Source organism: Lolium rigidum, chromosome 7 (genome assembly GCF_022539505.1).
Source record: "Lolium rigidum isolate FL_2022 chromosome 7, APGP_CSIRO_Lrig_0.1, whole genome shotgun sequence".
Taxonomy (NCBI): Eukaryota; Viridiplantae; Streptophyta; class Magnoliopsida; order Poales; family Poaceae; genus Lolium; species Lolium rigidum.
The window spans coordinates 255,420,549-255,428,660 of NC_061514.1; positions in this window are offsets into that span (position 1 = coordinate 255,420,549).

Below are 8,112 nucleotides of genomic sequence, written 5' to 3' on the forward strand. Positions count from 1 at the left end.
GCCCATTTGGGATGCCTATGTCAGTGAGGGACTGACCTACCTTTAGCTGATGGGCAATGGTGAAGGCCGCCCACCCCTGGTCGATAAATGCGTCATTGCCTTCTCTCCTCGTAGTCATCCTCCAGTTGCATCCAATGTTGGTAGTGACGATGATGTTTGAAGGGATTTCTCCGAACCACTTGATGAAAGCTTGAGGGATCAGGAGCCGGCCGAAGGTGGGCTTGAAGATGATGCACAGGAACTGGTTAGGCCCTACGTTGTCGTGGAAGTGGTCGACGTTAGCCAGCTTTCCACGACGCTTCTTCGCCGATCCCTCGTCGGGAACTTCAGCAGGTGACCCAAGCATGATTTTCTCAGTCTGCCACAGGAACACATGACATTAGAGGTGTGCCTGCTCACAAGTAGTTTAGATGAAAACGGACATTGATAACATTAGAAAGACCTTATACATTGCCTCACACAGCAGGCATAGGAAGTGGCCACAACCTAAGTGTAGTGTGCAACGACTATGGGACACATGACTAAGTTTGAGGCCACCACCTAACCTTTCATTGTGCATTTGTTCAATCATTGGCCAACACAAATGAGGCCTCATACATTTGGTCAAATGGGGAATTGTCCCCAACCTAAGTATACTGTGTAGGGAAACTAGCACACACGACTAAATTTGAAGGCAACACCTTGTCTTTCATTGTGCCATTGTTCAATCATTGACCAATGAACTAGAAAAACCAAAAGGAGGCCTCATATATAGAATCACACGGCAGACAAAGGGACTGAACACAAACTAAGTCTAGTATGCAATAAATATGGTACACATGACTAAGTTTGAGGGCATCACCCTGCCTTTCGTTGTGCCACTGTTCAATCATTGGCCAATGCAGAACTGAAGAAGAAGAAACATGCAAAGCAAGGTAGTAGAGACCTCATACTATGAGGACATATGGAGGAGATGTTTGATCAGAACCAATGTCATGGTCATGTTCAGTCATGCCATAGGTTCTGATCAATCATCTTCTCATACTATGATCCCAAGTTATAATTATCGGTCTAGTTCAATCAGAAACATCACAACTAGTAGTTTAATACATTACGAATGGTACATATGGTATATTACAAATTCTACTTAGGGTACATTACAAATTCTCATACAGTACATCTAGAACACATTCATCACTCATCACAAATAGCCCTGATCATCTTGAGTTTATCCTTGATTGCAAAGTTCACTTGAAGCCGATCGTATATGCCATACTCTAGCTTTCTCTTCTCAGCCTCCAAAGCCTTTCTTTCTACCTCTCATTCCTGTTTCTTAGCCCTCATTACGTGTGCTTGTGTTCTCTGTAGATTCTTGAGCAGAGCAACTTCGTTCTTCAATTCCTCTCACTCCTATTGCGTCTGAACAAACTAGCGCGACTCAGCTTAATCTTTCGCACAGAATCACAACAGGGTAAATCCCAACACAAAAAACCCTTCCCCTCTTTGCATGCACAGTAAAATCTGACAGTTTCACCAATTCACAGTCCGATCTACGAAGGATCTACCGCGATTGGAGATTAGAGTAACAAATCTAAGCAAATCGAGATCGTGAACACCAAGACTCGACAAGAGCAACAAGCAATGTCGACGAACACCTTGGAAACATCTATCCGAACCCTATCATAATGGAAACCCTAGCAGATCTAATGTGCATGTCGTCGCAAATGCCGGTGAATGGCATGTTCTACCACAACGAGTAAGAAGGTGAGAAGAAGAGGTCGTTACCTCCATTGTTCCGGTCGAGGACGAGGTCGAGTTCGCGGCCGAACTCGAGATGCTGATCAGGTTGCGGCCGATGTCGCAGTGCTGCTCGCCGACGTCTCCTCCTCCGGTGTCGGTGCTCCTCCTTGCGGCGGTGCGATGGATTGGTCGGCGGGAGGGGAACCACCTGGTGATGTGATAGTTTAGGGGGGGTGAGAGTGAGGTCGCGAGTGAGAGGAATGAGAGGGGAGCGGTGAGGCTAATTATGGCGCGTGTTCCCGAATGGACACGGCGTTTCCGTCTCCCTTCCCCACGCGTGCAACCTTCTGGCCACAACGGGTCTGGCTTCAGAGAAACTACCATTCTGGGCGTTCCTCCAGGCTTGTCGCGGGGTGCTTTAAAACCCGATTCGTGCAAGAACGCGGCAGCCTGCAACCAAACAGGCCGTTTCACGTCCCAGCCCATGCAAAAAAGGCCCCGAGAGCCTATCAAACACACCCTCAATCTCCTTGGACCTGTGCTTGGGGAAGTTCGTGTTAAAGCACATTTTGCGCCTCCCCTGGCCTTCTATATTTTCCTAATTGATAAAACAATTGTAATCTTTTTTTCAAAATATATAAATATTTTATAATCGAAAATCTAATGACCAGCAACTCGTTCGATTCATGTGCTAAAATCTGAACGCTCGCTCAATATATTTTTCTTTCAACAATATTCAAATCAAATAACTTAACCAGTCCATTCACAAATTTATCTAGAACTTAACAATCATTATTCCCCTTCCGTCGGGATGAACTTATAGTATTTTACTAAGGATTTAAGTACCCCCAGTCCTTCATTGCGAAACTGAAGTAGCCCCCCTCGCCTAGGAAATTTGCTTGTCTTTGTAGTCAAAGTGACATCTTGAGGCAAAACTTATAGATTTGACAAATCGGAATATGTAGAGTCCACCATGAGTCTACAAAACCTCAAGTCACATAGCAGGAACAAGCATACTCGTTCTTATGTGGGCTTGCTATTTTGAGGAAAAACACAGTTGATCCGCCTTTTCTAGCGTGTTGGTTTATTTGGGTCCACTCGATGTCTTCATGTACTAAGACGGAGACAAAAGGCAAGTCAACACGAGAGAGGATGCAGGAAGAACTGGGCGAGTTGGGATTCTAAATGCATTTTTTATTCAAATGATTTGCAACAGAAACTTGTATGATTAAATTCTATAAAAAAAATCCTATGATGTTTGTTTGATTTGTAGGTTGCTTCCTTAGGATTTTTTCCGAAGCAATCCTTTGCGCACGATTTTATAGGAAATCTAACATCTACTCATACCTTTTTATAAAAATCTTTTACTTTCGTGTGCTGAAATCAAACAAATTTTGGTTCATATGATTTTTTTTATAGGATTGTAGGGGACATGCCATTGAGATCCAATACTTTTCTTGTTCCTACATTTTTCTATATATATCCTGCGATCTCATTTTTCTAAAAAATCAAAATTAATATTTTTGAGTTTCAAAAAAAAAAATTGAAAAAAAAATCCGCATTATTCAATGATGTATCCCACAAATGTGTAAAATATCAATTTTAAACACTTTATATTCTGAGCTACATAAAATTGACGAAAGTGTAGATCTAAGTAGTCATTTTAAAATCTCCAAAACATATCAGATTTTGTTATTTTTGTCTAGCACAGAATAAAAAATAATTTCGGGTTAAGATTTTGCATGATTGTGAGAGGTATCACTAACAATCTCCAGAATTATTTTCAGAATTTTTGATAACTTGTAAAAATATCTTTTGATTTTTTTCGTCTTCTCAGCCCTGTCAGCCCTCTTGCAACCTCCTCCGCTTGCCAAGTGTTCGACTGCTTGCCTAGGTGAGTATATTTTAGTTAATTGGATTTTAGTTTTGATTTTTCAATCAAATGCACCACACACATCTAGAAGCGAGAGATGCTTGCTCAACTGCAAGATGATCTTGTTAAGCATCACTGGCTACTCCACATCACTTCTTAGTTGCACTTCTCCTTCATTTTAACCATCCGTAGCTATTCACTTCATTGGAACCTTACCATATGTTTTGCTTCTAATAATTTGGTTTGTAAACTTTTTTTTTTGTAATCATGCTATTTTATGTCGCTGATCGTTTTGCATGTGTTTGACTTTGAATACTAGTTCGGCTTGAAAAAAATACCAAGGAGTTAATTATAAGGGATTATTTAGAAAGTGGTCTTTTCTAACGAGATAGTTTCCGTCGTGTGAACGGTGAAGTGTGGCTACACTGATGCTCCATGGCGTCGTTCACAATTCAGATCAAATCACAGGCTCGCCCGTATGGCGATTTGCACAAAAATAACCTAAAAGTGAAAGAAAAGCACAGACTGACCCTCCGGCGAAACTATTTCACCCATCTAACCCTTTTGTGTGGCGCCCCTCCCATGGGCGCCACACTGCCATGTGTGGCGCCCGTGCCTGCGGCGCCACTCTCCCAGCCGACGTGGCGCCCTCGACGCTAAGCTGGTGCGCCGATCCGACGTGGCAGCATGTGTGGCGCCCATGAGAGGGGCGCCACACTACTCTATATATATAATTTATGTCTAGAGATAACAGAAGACTGTGGTAGCTCAATTGGATGAAGCCTTTGCTTCCCAATCCCAAATTTATTTTTATTTTTAAAAATTATGCTGGACATTGTAGTATGTTTACAACATGAAATCTAGCCTCGTACTGTTTTGTAGAGTTTTTTTTATTTTCTCTTGCTTGCAAACTGAATAAAAAACTCTATAAAACAGCCAGCACCACGGTGATCAAGAGGTACAGGCATGCAGAAAAGATTTAGTTTATGCAAGCATAAGCAAGCTGACAAACCTCGCTTACATATCAGCAACGGTCACAATAAATGACTAAATATCTATAGCATATAGTGTTCGGAAATCTAGCTCCAATCCATTGTTAGTAGCACCTTGTCTAAATTAACCATGGTGGGTGAAATCTGCTTGTTAGTTGACATATAACATGCCCACCCCTTTGAATCTTATGAAATTATTATTGAATAATTGGATCAGATAGTGACTAGTTATTTTTTTATCGCACGCCTGTCGAATGAGGTTTTGATCACTCTTTAGTCCCAACCGAACAGTGGCATGGTAGAAATGTATATTTTCTTAGCCAAGCACTCAGTTGTGATTTCATGTTGAGCAGGCCTAGAAACCACCACTTACTCCCATATGAAGTCACCAACTTTATGTTCGATCAACATGTTATGAGTATGGTCCTCCAAATTATTTTTATCATGATTTTCATGCACACTTGGTACTATGTAGAAAATATAGTATCCATATTTTGATGAGTTTACTTGCTCTTGCAGGCTATAAATTCATCTAGTCCTCAGTTCCTTCGAAGACTTGATGCACGGAGCTTGAGGAGTCTGTCTGGAGTTCGCGTTAAAGAGCAAATTGTGCAGCTAGTACCGAATGCTGAGGTCACAAAGTGTTCTTATTTAATTTACCAGCATTGTGGTCACATTTTTTTCACCTGTATAATTGTACTTTGAATCTACAATTTTCTCAAAAGAAGTTTTTGTGAATTAACAATTTTCTAAATTTATTTACTTGAGCTCTTGTATTGTCTATTACGTAGAATTGCTCATTATTAATTTTACACAAGAATACTTCAGATGTTGTTTTTCACCTCAAATTTTGTTTATTAACAATTCATCTGTCAATTGTTATGATGCAGACGTTCCAAGTTCTATTGCGATGCATAAAACTATGGGCTAGGAGGCGAGGACTTCATTGCCATGTATGTGGTATAATAATGTGCGCTACTGATTGTGATTCAGCTGTAACCTGGTCTAACCGTTTCATGTCTTATGCCATTTTTCAGCTGCTTGGTTTCTTTGCTGGGATTCATTTGGCGATTCTTGCAGCATATGTTTGTCAGAAATATCCTAATGTCTCTGTCAATGGTTTGTTCACCATGTTCTTTGAGATATTTGCTAACTGGCCTTGGCAAATTCCAGTAGACCTGCATGGTCAGCCATTTAAATGGCGTCCAGATGGGTGTTTAATGCTCATAGTGATGTCTTGTACTCCACCGGAGCTCTGTGTGTCTAATATGACAGAAGGTACCTTCAGGAAGATCAGAGAGGAGCTTATTTTATTCAGGAAGGTACCTTCAGGAAGATCAGAGTATTTTATTCAGTTTGCAAGCAAGAGAAAAAAAAAACTCTACAAAATAGTACAAGGCTAGATTTCATGTTTTAAACATACTACAATGTCTAGCATAATTTTTAAAAATAAAAATAAATTCAGGAGGTGCGAAGATTCGAACTCATGACCTGGGATGGGGAAGCAAAGGCTTCATCCAATTGAGCTACCACAATCTTCTGTTATCTCTAGACATAAATTATATATATAGAGTAGTGTGGCGCCCCTCCCATGGGCGCCACACATGCTGCCACGTCGGATCGGCGCACCAGCTTAGCGTCGAGGGCGCCACGTCGGCTAGGAGAGTGGCGCCGCAGGTACGGGTGCCCACTGCCATGTGTGGCGCCCATGGGAGGGGCGCCACACAAAAGGGTTAGATGGGTGAAATAGTTTGCCCGGAGGGTCAGTCTGTGCTTTTCTTTCACTTTTGGGTTATTTTTGTGCAAATCGCCCGCCCGTATGGCATTGGATCCTCTCGCTCACCATCAATTTCTCACATGCCAGTATGCCACGGTGCGGTAAAAGCAGATTGCAACTCTGAAGTCTGAACTGCCACTCCCGAGCAACGTCACTTCGGATTGATCCGGAGGGCGATCCTGCACGCCACCGCTTGGCCATGGTCAAGGCCTAGGCCGCGCTAGCTGAGACCTGCCTGGCTGAGGCTGAAGCCGAGCAGGAGGAGCAGGCGGACTGACACACGGTCTCGCCTTTGTGACCGGCCGGCCAACGCTCGTACGCCACCGCCGGCGCCAGCAGCCTCGTTATCAGCGACGACCGCCGTGACGCTGGTGGTGCCGGACGGCGGGACCGAATCTGCTTTTCTCGGCGGGGAGAAGCGGTCAGCTGCTCAATTTCTATACCGGGAAAGATATCAAGCCCCACAATGGAGCGTGCCCTCTCTCTCTCCATCTCTTGGCCTTTCTCCCTGTTTCGTACTACAGACAAACGTTGGAGGCTCGCAGTGGAGGAGAGGGCAAAGCTTCTCCTCCCCAAGAACGCACGATTTTGCTGCTGGTGGTAGGTTGCAGGCTTGCAGCCACCGTAATGCATAACCCGTAGGTTTTCTTTTCACGTTTTAATCCACGTTTCGAAATTAAACTCGAAACTCTCGAGTTAACCCACTTCTAAAAAAGCTTTAGGGCATCTCCAGCGGCGCGACGCATTTTAGCGTCCGCGCGCGTCCGTTTGCGTCGACCCTTTTGGTCGAAATCGACCGCGCGTCCGTTTACATCGGAGGTGGCTCCAGCGGCACGATGCATTTTTAGGACGAATCATTTTTTTAAACATGAAACATAGTTTACATACTTAAAAAATATACCTAAACGCCTACTGCTCCTCGTCGCTGTGCTGCTCCTCGTCGCTGTGCTGCACGATGAGCTCCGGTACGACCCAGGGCCAGTTGGCATCCGGGGGAGCGTACGCCGGGCGCGCCGCCGCCGGTGCTCGAGGTTGAGGAGGCTGCGGCTGTGGCGGCGGTGGAGGCGCCCAGTGCTGTGGTTGTGGCGGCGGTGGAGGCGCCCAGTACTGCGGCTGTGGCGGCGGTGGAGGCGCCCAGTGCTGCGGCTGTGGCGGCGGTGGCGGAGGCGCCGCCGACTCCAGGAGCGCCTGTCGAAGTGCTTCATCCGCCGACAGGCCCGGTGGCATGACGGCGGTGGCGTAGTGGGGCTGCGACGGCTGCACAGGCGCGTCGTACTCGGAGACGAGGACGGCAACCTTCGCCATATCGTCGTCCGTCATGTTGTCCGGGAAGTCGAAGTTCCGGCCCTCCGCCAAGGCCTGCTGCCATTCGTGGAAGACGACAGCGACGTAGTCGTCCTTCACCTCCTCGCTATGGTACGCGAGTGCCTCGACGTAGTCGTCGTCGTACACGGCGTAGGCTTCGTCGTCGGCGTCGTTGTGCTGCGTCTGTTGACGTCGCGTCCGTGCCTGCTGACGACGCGTCGGCGCCTGCTGACGACGAGCCGACGGTGCAGGGCCGAAGGGGTAATCCCTGTTGCCCATGAAGCCTGCCCTTCGTCTCCTGTCCGTCTCCGTGGACAGGTACGTACGCCAAAGCTCCGAGTCGATGGTGTACGCCGGATCGTCGTGGAGGTCCGCCGGCATATAGCGCCTCCTGCGCCGGATCTCCGCCGTCCGATCAGGCTCACGCGCAGGTACTGGAGGGATGG